The following is a 27,875-nucleotide window of genomic DNA, read 5'->3' as shown; positions in this document are numbered from 1 at the left end:
GTCTCGTGTCTTTTCTATGCAGTGGCTGATCTCTGGTGTTACAGATCTCTAGTAATACAGATATTTATTGGATTTCACAGAGCTCTTATGTTTTAGGTGAGGCCTGATGTTTTCTGCTTTTTTTATTTATTTAGTTGGTAAAGAATGCAGATAGAAAAGGCTTGAAATGGTCGGATTTTTACTTTTCCTAAATATGAGTTGATAACTAGATACTTTTGGTATCTTAAGTACATACATTCAACTTTTCAGGGTTGTTTAACATTCGAAGTTCTTTCTGCCTGCCCTTGAAAAGATATGAAGGTATCATAGGGGAGCTGAGGAGGAATTCTAGAGCTACCAGTAATGCTTGTGTTAGTCTATCTCACTTCGCTATATTAAAGTAGCCTTCTTACTGCTATAGATTATGTAGCTTATGTACAAGCACAGACATGCTGTTGTTAACTGTTAATGAATCAATAAGGCTCTTCAGGTCCATCTATACTAGATATTGTTATATATGGAGTAGTAATTCATGTCAAGAAAATAGTTGATATTAATAAAGAAGGGGGAGATTTGGGAATGTGGCCGTGGGGGTTGGAAAGCCCCATGATTGAGATAACATTAGACTCTTAACGAGGCCATCAGAAATACAGAAGAGTTTAGAGGGAACAAAGAAGGGTGACTCAGGAGACTCCATGCAGTCTCCAGTTTCTTGTTCTCCAGATGGTTTCTTGTTCTCCAGCCGTTAAGGCATGGATGTTTCTGGGTGTTTGCTGCTGTTGTTATATGCGAAGTTGTTTGACCAATGAAAAGTTGTTTTGAAAAGAACTGCTGTGGAGAGAAGGGTATTAGAGGGGAGCCTGCCCTCAAGATAAAAAAGGAAGGCAACACGATGTGATGAAGTTATGAAAGAAGCAGGAAAAAGGAGTGAAGAGGAACAGGCTAGCAGAACGGAGACCAGGACGGGAACAGGCACTTTGATTGCCTCATGAAGATAGGTTCGGCCAAACTCAGCAAACTGCTCGGAGAGGCTCAGCTGAAAGTCACTGGAAGCAGGTGCGCTGGAGCTCAAGCTGAGAGAAGCAGACCTGTGCACACAACTGCCCCTCGCTGGTCAGCAGCTGCGCGTTATGGGGAATCATACGTCCTTAGGAACAAAGACTGTCCTGGTAACCTTACAGCTTATTCTCCTTATTAACAATCGGACAGTTTATGATCCTGAAATATGGGACTGAACTGATGTCAAGGTGTGGGACTCTGCAACTAAAGGCGACAAGGTTGCGGTAGGATTGCTCGGCACCTGGCGAGCAATCTCTGAGGCCTTAAAGAGACATGTGGAGCCACAATCACAAATGTGTGGCTTGCCAGACTATGAGGGAGCTGCGGGCTCCTATGCTGATCTGACTGCTATGCTATCGGCCCCTCTGCTGCTACAGCCATCGAAGGCTTTTGCTGTTACGCCCCCTGTTGACCTGAACGTGCCTTTTGACCCAGGCTTCATTGGCCTTGAGAAGGAGATGGATATGCTTTTCTTCGATCTGGGAAGAACGGGATACATAAGGCCTGAAGACCGAGTTGCCTGACAACTTAAAGCTAGACATATTGTTAAAAAGGAATGGAAAATAGAGACTGTTAAGTCATGGAACTTAAAGGATTGTTTGTTACCTTTTCTGATCGTGAATATGTATAGGTGTACTCAATGTTAGTAAGTCATGGAACTTAGAGGATTGTTTGTTACCTTTCCTGATTGTACATATGTGTAGGCATACTCGGATTTAGTATGTAAAGCAATGTTCTGTATATTTAGAATGTTTGATGTTCATGTGTGCGTGTTGGTGGAGCATAGACTCCCCGCACACCCAGTACTGTTTACTTGCCTTTTATACCTTTTAGAAATATTTGTTTTATAAATATTACAAAATTCAGATTGAGTTGAGACCTCGTTTATAACAATACTCTTAAGAATTATTACTCATGCTGTGTTAAAATCTGTAATGGACTGGAAAAACAAATAGTTCATGGGACTTAATTCATAGCATGGAAACCTAGTAGTTGATGTCTAACAGAGCTGTGATTGTTCAGGTGGATTTCCCAATAATTTCTGGGCTCTAATGACTTCAAAACAAGCTTTAGCACTACTATTTCCTGCACAGCACCTTTTAAAAAGCACAATGTGTTAATATGTGTTAACCAGCTTGCTTCAGAGTTCTGCAGGATTTCATTAATGTGTAAATGAAGTATTAATCTCTGGAGAAGTTACCTGCTTAGATTGTTACACCTCTTCAGTTTCCTACATGTGCTAGGGTTCTTGATGTTTCTATTTGCAGTGGTTGCTAGAATCTGGGGACCTCTTTGTGTTGGTGTTGCAGCTTTGTTTTGTAACCAATAGCCTTACTGCTAGATTTTGGAAGTAGCACGGCTTTCTGAAGGGCTGACCTCTCCTTGTAGTACATCCATATAAAGCTCTCTACTCACTTTTTCAGACCCTTTGGATTTAGAGACCTATTTACAACTTGGAAGGTGTGAATTGCATGCTTGCTTAATCTTGTTCAAATATAGTGCAGGCGTTACGATGGTGGGAAAAATGCACTGATAGGCTTGTGACTCAAGTCTAGGTTTTGTGATTTATAACTGGTATCTGTATTACTTCTTGAGCTATGTTTACGTCCTGAGGTTTGTTTCAAGCATGATAAAATTTACCATTGGTCAAGTCTTGTATCAAACCTTATTGGAAGAATTTTGGGAGGAAAATCTCTCACAAAGGAGAAGTTTACTGAAATACCAATACTATACTAATTCTCTTAGAACATGACAATTATTGCTTTGACATCATATAGATGTTGAGTATGTTCACAAAGGATTAACATCCCTTCCTCCTTCTCCCTTCTTGTAGGGGAGGAGCAAACAAAGTTACCATTAGCTATTGAGGAGCAAGAATAAAGTGGAAATCTGCCCTTCATCTTGCAGCAGTGGCTGGTAGCCGGGAGTGGGGAGGAAAAAAAAGGTAGTGGTGCTGGGTTGGGCTGGCTGCTACTTCCCAGGAAAGCAGAGTTGTGAATTCAACAGGGGACACTCAATACTACCTTTATGCACTCCTCCCATATCACTTGAAACTGGAGAGGTCTGGAACATATTTCAAATGGGGTTTAAAAACAAAACAAGACCTGAAAACCATTTTACTTGAAAAACTTTCTGTAATGAATTGTGTTGTGTTGTTAACCCTGTTATTATTTTGTTTGAAGGGGCAATAAAGCCATAAGATTTCCCCTGTATGCACTTCTTATTGAACAGGATTTAATGTGAAATGTGAAATTCAGTTTGTTTTACCCTTTAATAGCCTGAGTGATTTAAAAAAAAAAAAAAAAAAAAAAAAAAAAAACTCTTACAGAGGCACCACCATCTTTGATGCTTTGTTGGGAAGCCAAATCCCTCCAGGTGGCTTAGACAGATGCTAGCACCTTGACTACGCCCTAGTTTGTATACTGTTTTAATAGTTACTAATTACCTATTCAATGTCATTACCATGTTTCTGTTTTGGCACAAAATTACAGAGCAAGTTACAACAGTCACACAGATAACTAGGTATTCTGCCAACAGCGGAATATAAGAATTGTTAGGGTGCTTGCAAGGTATGTTGAGAAGCTAGTATGTGTACTTAGCGCTTAGAATTTATGTTTATTTACGACTTTCTGCAGTCTTTCTGATTTTGTTATTTGACTGGTACTGACAGCCTGTAGAGCTACTACTTGTTAAATGCTAGAGAGCTGTTTTGGAGAAACAGCATATTTCTTAAGAGTTTGAGATCACTCAGCAGACCAAATTAAATCTCCATGGACATTCTTTAGAAATGTGTGGGCTGTTGTTGTTGTTTGTTTGTTTGTTTTTGAAGTTGTAGTGCTAATACTATTATTCCAATATAAATTTATTAAGGCAAAAAACCCGCAGTGACTTATTGTTAAAAGCTTCCGTGTAGTAATTTAAGTCTCCCTTTACTGTAAAGGAAATATTCTGTATCAAGAAAGAATACTATTTCTTTTCTCATCCTTGCTGACTTTCTTTGTAAATGATACCTATTTCATAGCAGGAGTTTTAAACCCTGTTAATTCCCTTACTTACATCCCTTTTCTGGAAAGTGTTTCCTACTGAATGTCCTGTAGAGGGAGATGGCTTCAGCAGGGCTAATTATTTTGGGCAGAGTACTGTGTTAATGCAGATGTAGTTTTAGCGCTATCTTCTTTGACACTGCTTTGCAGGTAGGTATATACTGTGCTGCACAGGACAACCACGTATGAAATGCATTTCAACATGAATAGGATTTCTGCTCTTTGTAATTGTCTACAGTGGGAAGATTTCCTGGCATAACTAAGATGATTAGTGGTGTGATTTGTTCTGGGAGCACTGCTGTGCTGATAACAGAGTGGTATATATTTATAATACTTGATAGTGGAAACACCAAGAGCATTTTGGCTGGCTCAGTTAAACAGAGGAAAAAAAATATAGTGAGGAATCAACCAACCCCCCCTCTAGTAAGATCTTATCTATAGTGGAATACTTAATTTTTACATTTAAATTGCTGTTTAGTTTTCAGAGTTCACTTCCACATGAAAGGCACAATTAATAATTACCAAAGCTATTGTCTGGACTGTCTTTGCAGAAATCCCTGTGCTTGAATTTATCACATCACAGCCAACTCACATTTTGAAATGTAGCTTTTTGTGTCCATGTAATCTATTGACTCTTTAACTCCAACATTCTTTTTGGTTTACAAATAATTCCTGGGAGAATAAGAGAAGTGCTCAGTGAATGGATTAAAGAATTGAGCACATCACCTACAGAAGACAGTGTAGGTTCTGGATCACAGGGTCACGAACAGAGGTCTTTTCCTTTACAGCTGTCAGTGTTGATCAATGGGTTTCAGTCAATTCTGAGGCTGGAGGGAGGAAACTTTCCCATATGAAGACTTCTGTTATCCACTGTGTTGTTCATTTTTATAAAGTTGTTGCTCCTTATTTTTCTTTAGTGCTTTGTCTGAATTTTCAATAGTGAAAAGCTTGCAAAAATGGGATGGATATTTTGCATTACTGTTGCTGTCAGTATCTGAAGGTATGTTTACACTGCAGTCTTTCAATTTGAGATAGAGCCAGTCAGAAACTATTCTCATAAATGCATTGCTTTTCATTTTCCCCAATCAGTTTTGGACCTGTTTAATGAAGCTACCTTGACAGCTGTAGCAGTGCATTACCTTTGCAAGCAAGTGCAGGCCATGCAGCTCTGGGAGGGGGTGAGTAGAGAACTTCAGTTGAATATTGTATTGCAAAATGTGTGGGAGACACAAGGGTGACTTAAACTGGCTTCTCTACCAGGAAGGAGACGTGGAGCTGCACCTTTCAGAATTAATTGCCAGGGTAGTTTAATCCTGTGCCTTAATCATCACATTGCAGCCACTTGTTTAAATTATTGTATCATCAGTTGTGATCCTGTGTTTATCACTGGTACTTCTGGAAATGCAGCTCTTCTTCTTTTTGTACAGGAGGAAAAAAAATCAAAGCTCCTTCATGGTTCTTTCACAGTGAATTGTGGGGCAAATTTGTCTCCTTGTGAATTTGTTGGGGAAATTATATGGAGGTTAAGTAACAACAATGTTTAGCCTTAAGCTTACAGTCATTTTAAATATGAAAGAAAGATTTTTATTTTATTTTATTTTTAATTTTTTGGGTGAGAAAGAGCAGCAGTCAAATAGGAGGAGCCTAGTGTAACTCTGTAGTGAAAGGCTGTCCTCAGGGTGTCAGTGCTTCCAGGAACACGGGGCATTCCGCTCTACTGGGCTTATTTTCGGACAGTGTCTTCTGATTTATGGACTGACATTCAGTGTAGTGCTGAATCAGAATTGCTAAAGTATTCTGAAATGGGAATATGTGAAATCCTACTTGCAGACCAAATAAGAGTACTGACAGTCCAAACAAATAAAGTTCTCTTTTTTTCTGACTTCTCTTAGAATAAAATTGTCTGCTTGAATTTTAACATGAAATCTTTTATATTTTTATAGTTCAAGCAGTGTCAATTTCTTAACTAAGTTAAAGCCATGCAGACTTTGTAACAATGTTCCATGGCTTTAGTGTAAGTAGGAAGCAAGAAAATACTTGAATCTGGTACATTTGTTTTCCGGTTAAAGAAGCTGGCAAATGATGTTACAGATCTTTTGGAAGAATTGTGGTTTTACAGACAATGAAAGCGGGACTTAGAGCAACACAGTATCTAGATAATATTGCTGAGAACATAATTATGATTGGTATTCTGTTGCATAACTGATAGGTAATATGAAAACCTCAAATAAATTATAATTGTAGGGTGGTACAACAAATAGCCCTGAAGTTTGACATTTGCAAGATCAAAAAAGCTATCTGAGTTATAAGGCTTTCTGGTGATGTAAATATATGTGCATAGGTAATGGTCTTTAAAGAATAATCACAAGTGACTTCATACTAAGGCATCTGGGATTTCTTTATTAAATAAAATCTGCTGGCTTTGTTTTATATCTATATTGAAGCTAAGTATTTTGGTTTAAAATGTTCCTTGCCAATAATATTGATTCATAAGCTATTATTTGCAGTCTTTTCTTTGTACATTTGGTTTTTATTTTGATAGTTGGAAGTTAGAAGTTCTCTCAAGTGAAACAATTCTCATTTAAAGTTGTTATACCTAGTAAGTACTTCTTAAGCAAAAAGTTGATATGCTTTCTGATATTTGTTTAAACAACATAATAGATTCTAGGACTTTTTTTTTTTTTTTTTTACGAAGGCATGTGACAACTCAGAAGGCCACAGGGCTCTGAGGGAACTGTGGTCTTCTGTATTGTTAGTGGCTGTTGGTCAAAAAATGACTATTTGTGCCTGCAAAGCTTCTGAAATACTCTGATAGAAGCACTATTATTATCTTTAATCTATTTGCTACCCTAGATTTTAAGTGTAGTTTTTAGATAATAAAATTAATCTGCCTTTTAGTTCATGGTGGAAGATGTGAGGTGGCATACAAATACGAATTAGGTGTATTATTTATTAAAAAATGAATGCAGAAACATCTATACTGAATCTTGGTATTGAAAGCAGATCATTTAATCCTTGTTGAACATGGACTGGCTAATTTGAGAGAGTTTCTGCTGAGAAATGTTATGCTGCCTGGCGGAGAAGGACCTGGGAGTATTGGTTGATAGTTGGCTGAATATGAGCCAGCAGTGTGCTCAGATAGCCAAAAAGGCCAACAGCATCCTGGCTTGTATAAGAAGCAGTGTGGCCAGCAGGGCTAGGGAAGTGATTGTCCCCCTGTACTCGGCTCTGGTGAGGCCGCACCTCGAGTACTGTGTTCAGTTTTGGGCCCCTCACTACAAGAAGGACATCGAGATGCTTGAGCGAGTCCAGAGAAGGGCGACGAAGCTGGTGAGGGGTATGGAGAACAAGCCTTACGAGGAGCAGCTGAGGGAGCCTGGAGAAGAGGAGGCTCAGGGGTGGCCTTATCGCACCCTACAGGTACCTTAAAGGAGGCTGTAGCGAGGTGGAGGTTGGTCTATTCTCCCGCGTGCCTGGTGACAGGATGAAGGGGAATGGGCTAAAGTTTCACCAGGGGAGGTTTAGATTAGATATTAGGAAGAACTTCTTCACAGAAAGGGTTGTGAGGCATTGGAATGGTCTTCCCAGGGAAGTGGTGGAGTCACCATCTCTGGAGGTCTTTAAAAGACGTTTAGATTTAGAGCTTAGTGATATGGTTTAGTGGAGGGCTGGTTAGTGTTAGGTCAGAGGTTGGACTCAATGATCTTGAGGTATCTTCCAATGTAGAAATCCTGTGATTCTGTAGGTGAATCATTAAAGATTGCAATCTCTCTTTCATTAGCTACTGCTAATGCATTATTTTCTTGAATGTGAAGCATATTAGGGCGTGACTCTATTATAGACAGTAGATTTTAGTATAAGGATACAAATACCAGAAATTTCTTCTCTTGTGAACTTTTGTCCAAGCAAACTCTATCTGCTAGCATATTGAAGTGTCTCCAGGTAGTGGTTTTGTGAAACAATTAGTGACATGTCTGCTTCCTTACCTTTTTTTATTCACTTCATGTTGTACAATAGATATGTGTCCAAGATACGAAAAACTGGGCCAAACTGCCAAAGGTGTGATAGCATGCTGAGGTAGGCAGATAAAATACTGTTCTCCAGTGAAGCAAAGGAAGGTGAACTAACAATGAAATTTCTTCAGTTTTTGGCCAACCTCAAAAAATGCACAAGGTTATAAATGGAAGAAAATGCTTAGAAATTGTTCTTATGGATATTGTTTATTTATTTTTAAGGGAGTGTTATATCATTTACATGGTGAAAGTGCTGCTACTCCTTTGTAGAAGCCTCTCCTAATACAGTTAAGAGAGTTGGACATCCCACTGTATGCTTTAAGGTTTTTAACTAGGATAGTTTTTGAAAGAAGGTAGTGACTACAGGAAGCAGAGTCCTGCTCCTGATCTTGGTTTGATTCTTTTGTTGGTCATATTTTGGCCAGCTGGCTTGTAGCTATTGAGCACACACAAGGTGTTAACAGCAGTAGTGATCAAGTAACAATGCAGTTGCTCCGCAACTGTTTATGTCAGTTGCACAACTTGCTGACACCTCTGCTACCCTATAGGTAGTATTTTTTCAAAAGGGCTTGAGAAAAGTATGGTGTGTTCTGTATTGAACAAGAAGTTGGCTTCCGTTGGATGTTGTTGATACTTCTGTTACTCAGGAGGGACTTGAGTGTGACTGAAGACAACCACAGTATCTTTTTCTTTCTTACTTCACCTGGGGGCTTTAATGCTGCTTTTTTGATTCAATTACTTGTACCACTTAGAGGCCAGAGATGGGAGAAGTCATAATCTCTATTAAAACACTGGGCAATGCTCAGGGACATCCTAGCAGGCAATGATCTTTACAGTCTTCTTGAGATTGGTATTTATTTTGTGTTAGTTAGACTTCTTTCCTTCTAATAATTCTTGGTTCGCATATATACAGACCTCAGTTTACAGCAGCTCTGGTGCGATGTGTCCCCCTTAATGACTGTAAGCAAACACCTACTTGTTGCTGAGCAATACACGTGCAAAGCATGCAACCACAACGTAGGCTGCTATGTGGTAGGGAAAACTTACAGCCGATGATGTGTGTTTTAGTAGGGGAGGGGTTAGTTCATGACAGGAATACCTTTTTAAATTAAAGGAATAAATAAAGGTAACAGATAGGTTGTAACAGCTGGCCAAGAGCACTCAAAGACTTACAAGCTCTTAGAGCAATTAATCCAGATCAAGAGAGGATTAACTTTGAAGTTTAAAATATCCTCCCTGCCTGAGGAGGGACCAGTTTAAAGTGCTTATGAATGGGGTAGATAGTTGATTTGTAAGAGTGGCAGTTAATTTATGGATATGAAAGCTGCTTTTTTGACATTGCAATCTCAACTTTTAGATCTTGATCTTTTGTAGAAGATCAGTAGCCTTGATCAGTATGAAGTGAAAAATATCATAGATCATCTTAGATTAATACAGACCCTAAGAAATATAAATTACTTGGCTTGCTATATCTGTTACCAGGGCCAGGAGTTCTAGGAAACCTGATTAGCAAAAATTGGAAAACTCTTTAAGTAGAACAACAGCAAATCTGGAAAAACTTAATTGCTTTTTTATGGTTTTATTCTATCTTGAAAAATATTTTTTTTTTTTTTTTAAGGAACTTTTTGGGGAGGGGTTATGTCAAAAGTTGCTCTTCTGCTCATTATAGAGTAAATCTTGTAAGTTTGCCAGTAAGTGTATTAGTAAACTTAATACCAATTTCTGATTTTCTTTTTCTTGGAAATAAAACTACAATAAGTTGTTTTTTTTTTTTCCCCCATCAAAAAGCTCACTGAGATAATCATTGCATGTTATTACATCAACCAGTGTAAATGACAGGTTAAACACAGAAGGCCATAGTTTTCAGTTGACTAGTTTCAGTTGAAAATTACATAGATTTTCACACTTGGAGCAGAAAGTTTCCCCTGATGTTCCCTGTTATGGCTTTGTATTTTGATGGGAATATACTGTTCAGTCTTTGCAAGTATTTGTAAAAGGGTCTTCAACTCTTCTATGATTGCTTTCTGTCTTAAAACAATGAAATGCCTTCTACTGTCTCCATTCTCTTTACTGTCTTCTAACAAAAGCAGAAAGTGAAACTATTAAGAAACAGCAGTCTCATAAGCATATGGAACTGAATCCTGACAGCTTCTCTAACTAGACAAAGTTTTCCAATTTTATATTCCCATGCAAACTCCAGGTGTGTTGCTTTTTGTGTTTTTTGACACAAACTTATCCTTGTGTAGAAACTTCTTTCAAGCACCTTGAAGAAACTATGTTTGCTTCTGACTGATACCAAGAGCTTCTAATGCCAGTAGAAAATTAAGAAAAGGTAGTGTGTGTACTCTATTATTATGACTTCACGATCTTGGTGTAGAACTGAAGATGACCTTAATATTGGGGGCACGATGGCAAGTTTCTAGAATGACTGCTGCTCACCCTTTGTAACATAAAGTACTGTAGCAGTCCATGAAAATGTTTTAAACATCTCTTCACCAGACAGCCACAGATGTATCATTACATTAGGCACGTTGTACCTTAGTACATTGGAAGGGGAATGGGTTAGGCATTTAACTTTAGGTAATGCGGGAGGATGTGGGAGATAGGAATAGAGATGGAGGTGTGGTCACCACAACCACATACATTGAAGGGTTCTATGTCATCAAACTATGTTCTTAACAAATCATGTAACAAGAACACCAACAAAATGAGACATTAACTTTGAAGCTTTTTTTGTCAAGATGAAGAGGAAGGTGGAGAAGAAGAGATTCATCTTGCACAAAAGGACAGAGGGTAATAGGTTCAAAAAAATCCTTGTAAAAGGAACTAGATAGCCAAGAGCTTAGGCTAAAAAATCTTGGAGAAACAAAGAATTTTATTTTAAAGTATGATCTGTTATTGCTGTTTTCACTTTTTTTGTAGGTTGTCATTTGGAGTTTAAAATTTTGTCATGACTTAGTTTTCTTGTTTGAGCATCTCTTTCAAGTGTGATTTTTGGGTAAAGCTTATAAGTTTTTATTACTATTGCTTGAGTCTAGACTTATCTTTAGATATATGCTATGACATGCTTTAGAATCTGGTCTGTTTGTTCTTCAAAATATTTCTGCTCAGAGTATGCCAAGGCTGTTGGGGTCAGGACCCAGCTGTCTGTGCTTGTGAAGCAGAATGGGAAAGGAGGAGCTGATGCATGCTTCATGTCTTATGCTGACTTGTAATGCAGGTAGGTTGCACATCCAGATCAACAATTAGGCTGTACTCCTGGAAAGTGTTAACAAAACCAATGTAGTTGCATTGAATTGTTGCCTCTGGGTATGTATGCTAATGTGTGCAGTCAAGCAGACACAAGAGCAAACTGTAATGAAGTCAGGAATTCGACACTTCTGGGAGGGTAGGGATCTGAGATTCTTCAGAGATGATATTCCTCTGCTCAGCCAGAGAAGTTAGGATGAGGGCTGAGCTTTGATCAGGTCTGCTGCTCAGTGTATTTGTGGAGTTAGACTCACCATTCTGTATTTCATTGTGGGTTTAGGACTAGGGAAGCAAGGTCTTTTGAGCAGGACTTCCATCAAAGCCCTGTTCCTCCTAGAAAACAAGGGCGGGAGCTTGGCTTGGGACAGGGCTGAAGGTCGACATGTGTTCAGAGCTTCAAATGGAGACTCGTGGTATGCTCCCCTCTAGGATAATGGGTGAGGTCTTTCAGAGCTGGAATCACATTGGAGTCCTGCCCAGCCTGGAGAGCTGATGGTGCAATGTGGAATGTAAGGGCTATTATTGTTGGGAATCATGCCATAGGAAAAATCTCCCTGTACATTTATTTGCAAGTGGATGCTCTTATGTAAGAGAAGGAGCACACAGTTCATGCTTGTGGCAAGACCCAAATTCACACTCAAAATGAGAAACACTCATAACTGTCTAAAGTATTTTTGTTTGAGATAAGATGAATTAAAAGCTTCGTGCAACTCCAGGACTCTTTTTTTGTCAACTGTTCATGTGTTGATTGATATCACCTTCTGAAATTCTGCACTGATTTTTTCATGTTATTTATTTTGGAAAAAGAGTAAAATGCTCGTCTTTTGCTGGTTTAAATACAGAAGAACAACTTGGCTATTTGTAGTAATGAAAATGACTGACTTAGAGTGGAATAGCAATTCATTCAGCACAAGCCAAAACCGAAACTTTTTTTTAAAAAAAAAAAAGTCCGCATCACTATTTAATGAGACAAAGAATGCCAATTCATGAATGTATTTTTCTTTTAAAGAAATTTCTGCAAAACTTGGCCTGTTTCTCGGATTAGCCCCCGGCTGGTTTAATTTGTCTGGCACGTGCTCAATTCTGACACTAGCCGATCATATTACTTGAAAGAAAAAAGAAAAATGGGAGAAGTGTATCTTCTGCACTTTGTTTTTTATATGCATACCACTTCTGTGTCATAGAACAACATGCTGACAGAAGGTACTTAGTCACCTCCTATACCTTTTGATTATACTTTGATCTGAAATTTATTTTGCTCTTCTTGGCAGCTGAACTCTTTTTTAATCCATTGATAAAGCCTACTTAATGAGCACTTACAAAGACACTGACAATGCCAGAAGATGATTCTGTTGGTGAAATCATGACATGATGCCTGTGAACCCACAAGAAGACTTCAGTCTAAGGCTTCATGCAAAGTGCCTCTTTTTGAGGAATATGTTAGCTTTATTCTTGCTTTGCCTCATTCAGCATGATGCTTCCTTGTATTTGTTTCAGTGTATCAACAGAGGACACTTCCAATAGCCTTAACACATAGAAAAGGAAATTTCCAGCACAGCAAGCAGATTATAATTTCCTCATAACATTTAAGATAGCTGCTTTCTTATTTGATTCTTCCTAATTGTTTACAAATACAGGTTTGCTGTAATGGTAGCTGATAGTTTGCCCTGTGAACTGTAGGTAGCTAGAGAATGGTCTTTCGTTGTTTGTCTCCCTTCCCATTTCCCTCCTGGGATAAAACTTTTTGGGTAGGGGGTGTCCTGTCACTCATTAAATTCCTTTCATAATGACAGTATGAGTAATAAGAACCCATTACAGTAAGATTACTGCATAGCCCTTGGTGGGGGAGTTACAAGTTTTAGGTATCTGTAGGGGACTTCCTAGCTGTAGCATTTTAGCAAGATCACGTTTTTTGCACTAACCTGTGCATGACCATCTCTGGGCACCTCATACTGTCCCTAAGATTATCTCAGAGGGTCACACAGTACAGTCTCACCTGCCATCAGCTGGCTGGCAAGTCCCTTCATCTAATTATGAAGGCATATTTTGTCAGCAGGTAGGCAGTGTCTTCTGACAGCTTTGGGAGCTTTCCAATCTTTGAGGCCTGCTGTGCCACAGTGTAGGGCAATTACCATGTTTAGTATTCTCTTTGCCTGGACACTTTGCCCTTTGGAGGGGCCTATCTTCATTAGAAACAGTTTAGGTAATTAGATTAGCTAGGTAGAGCTAAATTAAGCGATACCATAAGAGATTATCTTCTCTTAAATGATTTGCCCTCAAACAAAATATTGAAGCTATACCATGAAAGCTGTTAGATTCTCTTCAGGGCAAGATGTTTGTTTTAAAGCAAGAAATGCAAATTAATGGAGAAAAAGATTGTGAAGGGAATTCTGGAACACTTCCAGAATCTGACCATGACAAAACATTGAGTGTTACTGTGTAGATTTTTGTTCAGAATACCTCTGCTGCCCTTTAAGCTAAAGTGGTAAGAAAGTCACTTTTCTACTTTTTTTTTTTTTATTGCTCCTGTGACTGTTCACTTGTGAACTTGTGAAATAGGGGCAAAATATTTTATAAAGTTTGCTCTACGTGACTCAGGAGTCTAGATTTTAAGTAAATGAAGTACTTAGATATATATGGTTCTTGTGACTTCCCAACACATCGCTCCCATAAAAAAGTATCTTCATTTTCACATCTGCTTAGGAATTAGTTCAGATTTTTTCAAATGATCCATACTAAAAATGCTGTTTTTTTTTTTTTTTTTTTTCAATACTGAATGATGGGTTTGTGTAACTGCCTCTTCTTTTGACTTGGCACAGGAGAGCCTGAATGTAAAATACAGGTTAGAGAACTGCTAGTTAAACTGAAAATATTGAGAAGCATGTGAAGGCATGACAATGTGGCACAGTTAGCAATCATTCTTTTTTTTTTTTTTTTGGCTTTTTGCCTCTGGAGACATGTACTTTTTTTCATTTAAAAAAATAAATAAATAAAGGGGGTGGGGGGTGTGAAGCAAGCATTTTAGAGCTTATGCTTCACTCTACCAAAGTAAACACAAATATGGTTTTATATGAAAAGAAGTCCATAAAAAAAAAAGTACTCCCCAAACACAAAACGTTGTTCCTCGTGAGATGTTGCCTGCCTTTCTAAGGGACATGTAAACTGCCAGACGTGCCATCTGTCATGCAGCCATTTTGGTGTTTGGCACTGCCAGGGGTATTTGCATGGCTTGGAGAGGGTGCAGCGAGGGGTGAATGAATGCTAGTGTGGAATATTGATTGCTTGGAACTTTTGCTTTTTCTTGGGAGAAGAAAGTGGCTTTTGTATGTGTTAGGGAACAAGGTAACACGTACTTCATATTAGTAAGCTCTTGATTGAAGAGGTTGGATTTTGCGGAGTTCCTGCTTCCTTTTTTGGAAGGCTGTGGGCTTCCATGTGAGCTGATGTGTGATGAATATGACAAGGGGAAAAAAAACATACCCAAAAAACACAATTCAAAGATACACTTTAAGAATTCTTAAAGTGATTACTATCAATTAGTTTGACTATTAAAAAGAATCTGAAACCTAACTTTTATCTGAGGAATAAAAATAATACTTAAGTGCTATTTAAAAAAGAAAGTGAATATATCAGGAAAGCATTTAATAGTTTCATTCACTACCCCCACCCCCTTAGTTTAATCTTGATTTAATCCCACAAAACAATAGTCTAGAGGAAGAGGACGCTTTTTCCTTCTTCCCTGCCCTATGGAGCTTCCACCAACCTTCCTACTATTATTCTTTCTGACCAATTTCTGTTGGGAGTCTTCTTTTCAACATCTCTTCAATTTCTGTTCATGTGAAGCTCTGCTTCATACTGCTGGTAGTGTGACACTGAATTTTGCCACCCTGAATTTAGGTTGCAAAATTAAATTTAGTCTATATTAATATTACTCAGTTCCAGGTGCAGCAGAACACACCTCAACTCATCTTTGTTGTTGTTATTCCTTAGTGCCTGTGAAGCTGATGTTCTCATTTAAAAGCCATTGTAGAGAAGGCTCCCCAGTGAGCTAACATTCAGGTCACAGGTAAAAAAAAAAATTACCAGCTGTCGTGGCTTCAAATGAAGCCAATCATACAGCAGTCTTACATCTTTGTATCATCATTAAGATACGTTATAAGCAAAGCAATCAATGTAAAAATTCTATATAATCTAAAAATGTTTTTCCTTCATGATCATATGGTTGTGGAGTTTTAAATTGTTTTAATGTTCCGTAAATAATAATCTGTCATGGTTGACATTCAAGATGGAAATATGTTGAGATGATCTGAACTAGGTTATTAGCTAAATGTTACTGTGAGCGTTTTTATACTTTGACACTGAAGTTACAATCTTGGAATCTTGGGCTCTACCAATAAGTCTGGTCAGATGACTGAGCCAATTCATTTTCTTCAGTGTCTTCAGACTTAAAAATAGACTTTTCTACTGATATATTCTGATCAGAAAAGATTACAGCTGTAAAGAAAAACTTCTTAAATTCAGATTGGAAAAATCTTCTTCTGAAGAGAATACTAGGAGAAATTTAACAGCTGTAGATTTGCAGAATACTTAGGAGTAAGACAATGAAAATTTAGTCTTCCTGTTATATTTTCTTCTAACAATTCTGTATAGGTAAGGTAAGGAGCTCCTAACTGTGTTTTGTGCCCCCCCCCCCCCCCCCCCCCCCCCCCCCACACACACACACAGTAGTGATAAATATGACATGCTAGCAGGAAAACTGTCTGCAATGTGTGCACTGAAGATAGGCCTAGGACTATTCCGCATCAGTCTGCAAGATTAAAATGTTTGTAGTGTAGCAGTTTACAGTTTTTATTGGAGTCTATCCAGATATTTGTATGCAGACAATTATTGCTCAATGACAAATTGTGATGATACAATCTAGTATGTTGGGAAACTTCCAATCTAGTATGGTCATGTGCCAAGGATAATACCTTTTGGGAATAATATGAGAAATGATGCGTTCTGGCCTCAAAAGATAAATGGACAGCAACAGCAATTTTCTATGATTTTGGAAACTTGACAGTTTCTGTACTCTATCAGAGAAGATTAACATTTTCACTAGTTTGTGCTAAGATTGTAATACTAAATGCTGGCACCATCCTTCGGTGCATGTAAAACACTCGTCTTGGGACAAAGTGCCGTGGTATAGATGCACATTTGGGCTGTGTCAATTAGCACTTTCTCCATGAGCAGTTTAGATAGCGTCATGAAATTTGTTTTGTGAATGTTGTCTGCAATATTGGAGTCTAGCCACATGAAAGACTACTGTGAAACATAGGGACTGAATTGTTTCACTGTATTCATCACCTGTGTATGCTGGAACTGGTTTCTTTTCAGAGCTGGGACTATTTTTTGTCCTTCATGTTCAGGGACTACCATATATACACAGATTGTACTCAGCTGAAAACTGAGTAAATCCTGATTTGTCCAATATTTCCTAGAGTATTCTAACATACTCTTGTGGTGATACTCAGAGGTGTACTATGTCTGAGTAGTTCCTTTGGTAACTAACAACAACCTTCATTAGTTACAGGTATTGTTTTCTCTTGTTTATGCAGGGACTAGTGTGCTCTGGTAGCTAACAGCATCCATTTTTATATCTGCTCTGCACCCATTTTATCTTGTTATTCTGTGATGTTTTCTACTCTAAATACTATTTCAGAGTTTGTTAGTGGGCTCTCACTTCTAAGTCTCATGCATCTCACAGCTCTCTGTTTATAACCATGTATAAGCTATTAAAACTTTTCAGAGACAGTAACCCATTCCTACAGTAAGTGCAGCATGTCTGGTAACGCAGCAAGGTTATTTTGCAAGGCTTTGCCTATACCTTTGGGCAAACCACAATATTGTATGGAACATCTTATGCTGAAGTATGTATGTATAATTTTCTGCTTTACGAAGTCAGCTTACTTGGTTGACATATATTTGATATATGTGTGAAGGAATGCAAATCTGATTCCAAGACTGGTGCAGCTATGGAAACCTTTTAAATGCAGTGGATGCTAGGTTAGGTCTCTTCACTTGAGTCCTTCCTGCTGCTGAGGTTTTTCAGGTAAGGCTGAGGCTCTACCACACATGCTGTTGGCAATGAGAATTTGAAATTTCTGCATTATGTACCTTTGAACCAGGCACTGAAAATCACATACTATGCAAGATCAGAGTTTCTGCATCAGCTGATTAATAACTTTTCAATGAGCTAGCCTTAGAGGTGGTAGTAGATTTCCTATAGTTTTTCTCTGACTGCCTTTGTATGGGAACCTGGAATAAAATAAGCTTGAAAGAGATGTGAAACTCATCTAGGGTATACAAAAAAGTATATTTGTTGTACTTAACACTTGTGTTCTGTTGCCTTTTGGATAATATATGTAAACATTTCAATGTTGCAAAATACTAGTCTTTAAGCTAATTAGGAGAGGAGGGATCTAAGTCTTGAAACTGAAAATTGTAAGTGGGAATTGTCTTCTTGAATAACTGGATATGTCATATGTGGAATTTCCCTGTAAACTTCGTTAGGGAGCCCTATGATCATCTAACTCACTTATACTCTTTGAAAATGTGTTATTTGTTTTTATTTGTGTGTGTTTGTTTTTTTTTGGCAGTAAAACAACTGCAGGAACAATGATTAGTTTGTGTGTTTTGTGAAGCGATGCTTACCATTTATTGCATTTCATGTTTATGTTGGAATGCTACTGACATTATGAAATAAATATAAAAAGCCTTAGTGTACCATGACAGTCAGAGACTTACTACTGAAAGCTCTTTGATTAGAAGAAATCTTTCTTCCTGAAGAAGAGTGATGGGGGGGGGGGGGGGGGGGGAAGTGTTAGTGGAATGCAGTTCTTTGTCAACATTTTAGTTATGCAGCTTAGTGGTTTTAGTCACTGTAGTTAAGTCTTGCTTTGTGCATAGCTTTTGTTTACTTCCGTTACGTTACTTTGCAGTCATTATATACTGACCCCTGGGCAAGGTCACACTAATATAGTAAGTAATGTTAGTACTATTTAAAAATAGTATGGTTTGTGGGTTATGTTTTGCTTTTTCTATTTTTGACACAGTGAAGGAAAAATTTTTAAGGTCCATTGTCTAGCAGTTGGCAGGCATATGATAAAAAGTGCTGTAAAATCCTTTGATGCTGATATTAATGCATTCTTAAGTTACCCAGTGCCTTTCTTAAAATGACCCATCTGGAGGCAGAGCCACCCCAAAAGTAATGCTTGCTGCCCAACACTTGCCATCTGGGTAACAATTTGTTTTGCTCAATGTTGTTCTCAATTCCCTTTCCTCTTCCTGTTCCTGCCAGAAGAGCAGCTGGTCCCAGTCCCTTGTTCTCACGGAGGCTTGCTCCAGCCGCAGAGAAGCCTTGACATGATCCTGTTTGCATTGGTTGCTCAGTACTTGATGTGAAATGGGTTACTAACCTTTCTGATTCCTTTGAGGCAGCGATTACTTCACAGCTGACATGGTGTAAATAGCATAGCTGAGAGCTGTAGAAACTTTGAGCAAGCAGGAAAACCATGCTTTACAATCAGCACAGAACGACAGAGTGTGGGAGCAGTTCTTTTACCTTTAATTCTCTGCAGTGCTAGCAGAGGAGCCCTGCTGTTGGGATGAGAAACCTTGTGCCTTTTACTCCAGAGCATGCATTCAATCAAGCAGTCAGTGAAAATGTAGCATGCAACCTCCTTGGTCTGTAGATGGTATCATACAATATTGGCACCAGTAAGGATGTCTACATGTGGTATTTCATAGCCTTTGTTGCAGGATATTTCAATAAGGTGGATAGTCATTGTTTTGGGCTAACAGTTTTAATGTGCATTTCTGTTATGGCATGAATGACCAGCTACAATTTCCTGTCATTACCTGTAGCTTCTATTGGACTTAGGTAATTTTTTTAATTAGCCAGCTTTTTGTTAGGAAACAAACTTGTATGCCTCCATCTGTACTTAAGGAAAAAAAAAAAAAAACACTTTAAACTTGGTTATTCTTCAATAGTATATCTCATTTTTCTTGGCAGTCACATTCATCCTCTTTTTTCAGATCACTTTTGTCTTTTGGCAAATATCTTTGCTGCTTCAACATAGCTATTTATCAAGAGTGTGCTCTTTTAGTAGGTATTAGCATTTCTTGCTGTAGAAGTTGGCAACATTATTAAAACTTCCCTCAATTACTTGCTCTTATGAAAAAGTGTTGCTCTAATTTTCTTCCTACTTTGAGGTTTTTGGTGATTCATTTCTCTTTGGAATAATTGTTTGGTTTGATCTCATACTTAAATTGCTCTGCATTTCTCATAAGATGTCAGTATGCTGAAAGCTCGCTGGTTCCAGCAATATGCCAATGTTAATTTTGCATTTGAACTGGTTACTGTGTGCAAGCCAAACATTAACAGGGGTGGTTGCAAATGTCTCAATCTTTTTGCAAAGAATGTTGACTTTTTTTTTTTTAATGGTGTTGTTTATGGATACAGTAATAGGAAACTTATTTGTGCACACAATGGAGGCTACACCTGTGATACAATACAAGGCCTCTATGGAGTCATAAGGCCGTTCAGAAAGGCTTCCAACTCCTTGCAGGCCTTGAAGAAGTTGCTCACCTGTGAAAGCTTTGCCAGTAGAAACTTGTTTGAAGGAAAGCAGATCCAGATAGCTCTTGTGTAAGTGTGGGGAGACCTTGTCTGAAAGGTTGTTAAAGGGAAAGAAAATTAGAAGAGGGAAAGTAAATGTTTTAGCTTCTTAGTTCTGGGATTGTTCATACATATGACAGTTGTCTGTGAGAAATTGAATACTGACATAATTTCACACTTGTGACTAAATGAATTTAATTAAAATTATTTATTGCTCTTTTCTTCCTGCTCCCACACTTAGTATCTGTATGTGGCTGTTAAAGGGTCATTAGTGTAGAAAAGAAAGCAAGCATTTTACACCCCTGACTACTGAGAAAGCTGAACTTAATAATAAAAACATACAAGGTTTCTGATGTGGCCCTAGACACCTGAAATGTGTAAGTGAACACTGCTGTGTAAGTGACTACAACTACAGCTATCTGTTGGCTACAGTCCTCACTATCACTTTATTTAGGTCATAGTTTTTCTGAAGGAACTCCTCATCACTAAATCTTTCTGACATGCTAATGCATTCTGAACGTCAGTGTGTTCAGAAGAGTTATGAAAAAACCCTGCTCCCAATTTCTTTGCACGAAAATCAATATCAAAAGGAATTTAAGGGAGGAAAAAAAGCCTAATCTCAGCCTGCATATGCAACACTTTAAATTGACTTCAGACAGGCAAATGAAGAGGCACTATTCTATTACTGCATTCTTTTTTCTTTTCTGTTAATTTATTAAAAATGCTTTTCCAGATTTAATACATCATATCTGAAATAGGCACTGACTTTTTAGTCAGTTAAAAATTGCTTTAGTTCAATACTTACCCTGGAAGGGAAAGTAGAAAAAATTTGAATGTGCAGATCTTTTTTTCCAAACTTTCAGAAGTTGTCACAGAGCTCTTAGAACCAGGACCTCTTCCTCATGCTGGGGCTTTGACTTTTTCCCAAAATTTCATGGGAAGTTTTTAATCCACTCTTCCAGTATGTGTGTTGTATGTTTTTTTTTGTTTTTTGATGAGGTTGATTCACCATCTTTTACCATGGAAGTCACAAATAGGCTAGTTAGTTTTGTTAAACAAAACTATTTTTCCGTACTATTTTCTCAAATAGTAAATTATATCTGTGTAGACATTCATATTATGCTTCCTGGTGTTTGTCAGTCTAAGAGAAAATGAGCTCCATAAATTGATAATTGACAAAGTTGTACCCCATCCTTTATTTTGGAAAGTGGATAAAGAATTACATGATTTTTCTTGTGAAACTTGGCAGTTCTGTGACTTAAGTGCTGTCTTGGAGCAGTTCACACTACTTTGAGAAGTGGGAACTTGAGAGTAGATTTTGCAGTGACAAAAGTGATTTTCATCAACATAAGCAAACAAACATTTGATAATAAGATAACTAACATGATGGTCAAATGTAATTCTGTCACTACAAATGCTAATCTTGTCTGTCATTTGTACTCGGATATGTTAATAATTTTTATAAAAATACTGAAATCTTTTTAAAATCCTGAATGACTCTGATTTAGGTTATTTAATTTCTGAAAGCAAGATGTAACGTGTTCTTTAATATCCTTTTTCATGACAACACCAACCATAATAGTTTGGAAGTAATCAAAATTGTGTTGCTCACATCATACTCTTCTTCTTTTTCATACTTTTCTAGGTTTCACTATTTTGACTTTGTTTAGTATTCCTACTTGGTAAGGTGTTTTTTCCTAAACTGAATGCTGCAATACAATCTGAAATATCTTCTATATTTGAATTGGGGGGGGGGGGGAAGCCTACATTTGCCGTGTGCCTTGCAGTGACAGTGGTCATTTCACTGTTCTCATCAAATATCAGAATGATTTTCCTTGCACGGTCTTGAATGAAGAAGCTATAGAGTTGCAGGTTCTCATAGGTGTTCATTTACTATTAGCATTATTTCTCTCTATAGCTTTATTTTGATAATGTGTTCCTAATAAGGGAAAAAAACTAAAGCAAGTTAAGAAATCAGCTGAATTAAACTTAGGTCAGTTTTTAAAACAAAACATGTTTTGGACAGGCTGGGAAGTAATGGTATGTGCATGGTGCTTTTTTTGCTGTTTTGTTTTACTGTGGTGTTTTGTGCTCTGGATCTTCTTCATTCATCATAAACTCTGGATTTAAGCATTAGTTATGTTTATCCTTTAATCCTACTGTCTGGGTTTGTTTATGTAAGATTTAGCCTATAGCGAGGGTGGGTGGTCATGTTATAAACAAAGCTGACCCTCGGCTGGTGCAAGAATATCCAAGAACAGATTGCTTTACATACACAAGCTAAACTTATTCTCAATTCGTTATGTGAAAGTTAGGTTCCCTGTTCCCCATACTGTTGAGCAGATACAACTTGCATGTAATTTCTATCTGTTTTGCTCTTTGTTTTCTAATGTACAAACAGCAAAACGACAAGGAAGGGCAGCTAAGTATTACGTTAAGATAGAAACTCATGACCACGTTTCATTGTTCAGTTAACTAAAACACTTATTATAGAGTGCATTTACTACTGGTTGTGTACAAACCTGGCCCAGTAAGGTTCTTGTTGGTCCCTGGTAACCTTTACTTTACAGAAAATAATTAATAGATACCAGAAGCAGACGGCCTGGGTAAACAAATGTGACAACCATGCTGTCAAGAGTGCTCCTACCTTTCTTTGCACATGAAGCCAATTTTAAAGAGTACAGATTATATTAGAGGTTTAATTATTTGTTTTCCTTAATTGTTGATATTACATCTTCCATTAAGAAAATGCCCTGCTAGGGTGCTGCAGTTTGAGGCTGGGTTTCTTATGTTTTATGGCTTTCTTTCCTTTATTTGATGAATGTGTTGGAACAGACTGGAAATAACCAGATAAACTAGTTGTCTGGACAGTGAAGTAATAGCTGTGGAAATAACAGATGCTTTCACTCCCTGTACATTTTATATTTCTGTACTCAGAGGGAAAGTGTAGAAAAAATGTGGTGGGCTTGTTCTGATATGCTGCTGGGAACTAGAGATTAAATTTAGCCTGGTTTAAAAGACCCACATAAGTCCTATTGGTCGCTAAAATCCAACTTAAATACTGTTTTAATGTCTTAAGTAGGATTTAAATGATGCCTAGTTTAGGCCTTTAGACAGGGGAAAGAATGACCCTAAAGATTACTAAAAACATAATATTTTGCAATTTCATGAAGGCATATGTAATAAGATTTCAGGGCCTCTGATGGCCTCTATCCTTTCAGTGAAATCATAACTCAAGTATTCTATGAAGAAATACTGTTTCCACTCTGTTCACAAAAAAAAAAAAAAAAAGAACCTAGCCTAAGATCTTAAATAGAGGATACTGTCAGTATTCTGACTATTCCCTGCACGTGTATTTGATTTTAAAATAAGTTCTAATTTAAAAATAAAACTTTGTAGTTTTTTATTCCACTGCTGATTGTGAAACACCCATGTAAGTGAAAGGCAAAATAAATTCAAAAATGCTGGAGCAGAAACACTGAAATCAAAGCTGTATGAAGTAACTCGGGTAAAATAGTTCTGCATCCCCACCACCCCCAGCAGCTCATTTGCTCTGGTGTCTCCATTATTGCCTGCATGTTCAAATGTAGTAGGTAGTTAAATATCTGAATGGAAAAATTGATTTCCAGTTATTTCATCTTTAGCAATAATGCAAAGAGCCTAAAAATTGTAGTCACAACTCTTAATCTGACAGCAAAAAATTTAATGGAGTTCTGCAGCTGTTCTGGGCTGTGGTATTTATTCTTCAAATGGGGAGACATGAGCTTATTCTGAAAATGTTTTTATTAAAATCGTGTTTTCTGACTGCAGCAGGTTTATGGGGTGATATGGGTGTGTGGTCCTGTGGTTAGAACAGGAGGGTACAAGTACTCCAAGAACACTGAGTATGCGCCAGTGCTGCCATCAGCTCTGCGTGATCTTGGGCAAACCACTAAACCTCTGGAGCTTATTTTACCTATTCAAGCGGGCTAAAATGCTGATTTCAGAATGGGCTGAGAAACAGACATTTGATTTGCCTGAGATTCTTGGAGGAGAGATCCACATGCATAATTATTCACCTACACTGAAAAGCTTTACTAAGTGCTGCTATGAAGTGAAAGATACTGTATTCTCTAGCTGTGTCAATAGAAGGTGCTTTTGACTTTTCAAAGGCTGGAGTAGTGTTTAATTTACAGCTCAAAAAAAGAAATCACATCAGTATATTGTAGTGTTGTTATTATTATGAGCTATATAGATGATAATGCTGAGTATTTTTTGTCATCTCACAACTTGTTTTTTACAAAGCAAGTCTAAATCTAATTCATTGTTGTCACAAGCTCTAAGGTGTGGTATGAGTGACAAATTTTGCAGATTTTTCTTTTATGCTTTAGGCAAAATATTTGTACTAATTATGTGTGATAACTTTCTACCATTTTGCTTATCACCTTGGGAGTGCTAACAAATAAATCAGAACGTATGTTTGTCAAAAGCATGGACTGACAGGGGGAAAAAAAAAACAACAAACATGCAGGAAATGTTCTTCTAAGGCTTTGTGCTCAGATTTGAATTGCAAGACTCTCTTTCTGCACCTGAAAACATTGCCAAGATGATGAGTCAAGCTTGAGGCCTCATTTAAGGGAGGGTAGTTCTACATGATGCAACAAGCCTACTAGGAAATGGAGGGGGTTTGGGTCTCCAAAAAAAATAAAAATCTAAGTAGGCGGTCTTTTTTTTTCCCCTCCATGTATTATTCTGATAAAGGATAAAAATACACTTAACCAAATAGTCACTTAAATATTTAGATTAGGGCGTAAGAGGAGAGTGAAGTCATTCTATTGGTGTAGTGGATAAAATGTATTTGATCTGTGCTAGATAGAAATGATTTGTGCATGGAAGAAGTGTTGCTGGTGCAGTGCAGATTTTTTTTAAAGTGCAATACATATTCTCTATTTCTGCTTCAGTTTACTTAATTAACAAGAAATTGCTGATTCCTTATAAAATTGTGCTCCAAAGCATTTGTTTCAAATTCATAGGAACTAGCTTCTGTATGGGCTTACAACTTGTAATAGTTGTGTTTGTACCATGTGTAGCAAATGAAAGCAACTTGGATGTAGATGGATTGTACTACATTACTTCCATGACAACAGGAAGCTACAGCTTCAATTAGTGGTCAAGCCACTATAGGAGCCATAGTACATGATTGTAAGAAAACAAGATACTCCACTGCTTTGCCTTGAGGAGCTTAAAGCTGTAAGATGAACCGACAAAGTGTGGGCAAGATTACAGGGTGCTGTAGGCAGCATGTTGATTAAAAGTAGGGATATGTGAATGAGAATAAAAGTGTTTTCTGTTTTTGCTTTATCATTTCAGGGGCAGTCATTCTGTTGACACTCAAGAGTTGCAGAAGAGGACAAGAGGAGGATGAGAGTGGGGATGCCTCAAAAAGCAAATACTGAAAGAGGTAAGTGTTTTATAAGCTCTTCTTGCCTGACATAGATAACAGGGATAGTTATTTATAGTTATTCTTTAGGGGAAAAAAATTGTTTAAAAATGTTGCTAAGGCTTCTGGTGGATACAAATGGTGGTCAATGTGATTTTTTTTTTCTTCTAAAAAATAAAATACAAATGGGGATGGTTAAGTTGGTGTATCCTTTGTAGCAGATGTAAAGTAATCCACTCCATCCATGGCTCTTAGTTTCATCTGAACCACTGTGATTTGCTTTGAGCAGTGAATTTTGGGAAAGAATGTTTAGAATACAGCATAAAAAATAAAATGTGACCTTTGAAAGATAAAGGAGACTGTGTTTGAGTGAAGAAAATGCGGAGGGGAGATGCAATCAACCTCCACGCTTATGCAGAAGTTTTGAAGAAATAAATTATTAATTACTTGGTGTTTATTAGGTCTAAGGGGCTAAAACAGTAGGAGGGGAGCTCTTGGTTAACCTTCATTACAAAGCTTTTCCTAATGCCAGGAGTAGTGAGGTATTGGAATGAATGCTGGGTTGTGAAGCTTCTACGGGAGACCTTCAGGAACCTATTAGATATTCATTATTTATGTGAAAGTTGACTGTGCCTGAAAGGAAAGCTGGGTGCACCACAATCAAAATGCTCAAGTCTCTTTCAATCCTGTTTTCTGTGATTCTGTATGTCATTCATCTGTGTGCAAAAAAGAAATTCTTTTCAGCTGTATTATCCATTGTGCTTGTTTAGCCCAGTGACTTGTGATTTTTAGTGGAATTAAAAAAAAAAAAAAAAAGAGAACTATGTTGCCAGAAGGCACTAATATTTTGATGTTTCCATTCTGCAATATTGTCTGAGAATCTTTTGAGGAGTGGATTAACTGCACACTTTGAACAGCCTGTAAATGTATTGACTTTGCATCTTACAAGCTGGATGTATTTAATACAAGGCTGAGTTCTGAGGTCACTGTGTACAGGTTCATTAATAAGTTCTATTGAATGTGAGAACTTACTAAGGGGCTCTTTCATGGCTCAAGTCTACTGATGATCACAGTTTTGGTAGTGCGTGATGTTTGTTTGGGAGAGGATGGAATTGAATGAAAATTAAGTCTAAAGTAGAGATTCTTGTTAATACAGTGAAATATATTCTGAATAACTAAATATTACTGCATTTCGAGGAGGGGATATTTTTGTATCTAATTCTATGGAAATGGAAAGGAAATTCTTTGTCATCTCAAGTCTATATTTCTGTTTTTGAGCAAGTATAGTCAAATAGCTTTAAGTTGTTATTTTGTGCCTTCTGGATCATCTAGATCACCCTGGAAAATGTCAAAGAGCTGCTTTCTATAGGAAGCTTTCAACATCTCTTTTAGACTAGAGTTTGATTTTCTTGGTTGACTTTATTGATTAGAGCTCTGTAGAGTAAGAATAGAAGAAAGGTCCAGATGTGAAGAACTAATTAAATGATAGCTGAACTATATCTCTAGAGCTCTGTATTGGGCCAATGAAAGTCTAAGAAATTGTTTGACAACAAGTGGAAAATTCTTCTCTAGTTGTGTGTCATGCTTTTAGGTGGAGTTGCATGAACCAGTTTGTCATTGGATCTCCATTGTACTCTCCCAACCTTCTATATAATCCATGGTATGATTAGAATATTTTACAGTTATTGTTTTAACTGCTTGTCTCATAACAATTACCTGCAAGCTTGCTGATGCATATCAAGCTTTTTCCTTTTTTGAAAAAAAGGATATGACCTAAAGAAAGCAGACCTTTGGAATGCTTCCATACAGGTTACACAAGGTAATATTTCGTTGTGTTATGTCATGTCTGTTCAAATTGTTAGGAAGCTTAGGATTACACCATTTCCTAGGGTTTATATAATTAATTAGAAGCTTGGGTTGAGCTATAAAAATTAAATACTTGTACCAGTATGGTCAGCTTTAATTTTGCTAACTGAAACTGTAGTGGACAGTTAGATAAGGCCAGAAACTCCTGCCTTTAGCAGAAGTAGAAATGCAAGTAGCATACAGTCCTTAAAGAAATAAAACTTAACTTAAGCATGATTCAAGCAATTACAGTTGCAGAATATCTTTAGATGACTGGACTATTTTCCTTTTCAATTATGCTGTCGGCTTTGAAGATTTATGGGGTGTTTTTGGTCCCTTTTATATGTTAGATGTTATAAATGTAAATGGATATTAAAAACATCAAATTTCATCTTTTCTGTCATCAGGTTTTGCAACTTTATTCACTCCATGCCTATGCAGATCTACTAAAGTTGCCTTTTGATCCAAGATGTCATTATCTGTGTCCACTGGGTGTTAAAGATAAACAAAATTTGCAGATTGAACCCTGATACAGGAAGAAATATTTAGCCCAAGACTTTCCTGTTGCTGCCCAAAAATTAGTAGATAAAAGCACCTCCTAATGTTTT

The 27,875-nt window shown here is 37.4% G+C and overlaps 1 long non-coding RNA gene across 2 annotated transcripts; it reads left to right on the top strand.

Annotated features, from left to right (window-relative positions):
* Positions 1-27,875, top strand: LOC137858032 (uncharacterized). 2 transcript variants are annotated; one of them, XR_011097493.1, is made up of 6 exons: positions 1-96; positions 5,172-5,260; positions 25,353-25,443; positions 27,014-27,082; positions 27,188-27,241; positions 27,675-27,875. It is a non-coding gene; the product is annotated as an uncharacterized lncRNA (long non-coding RNA). The 2 variants fall into 2 exon arrangements; XR_011097492.1 differs by lacking the exon at positions 27,014-27,082.

The sequence above is a fragment of the Anas acuta genome, chromosome 5 (genome assembly GCF_963932015.1).
Source record: "Anas acuta chromosome 5, bAnaAcu1.1, whole genome shotgun sequence".
In the NCBI taxonomy this organism is placed as follows: domain Eukaryota; kingdom Metazoa; phylum Chordata; class Aves; order Anseriformes; family Anatidae; genus Anas; species Anas acuta.
This window is presented reverse-complemented; position numbering and strand designations above follow the sequence as displayed.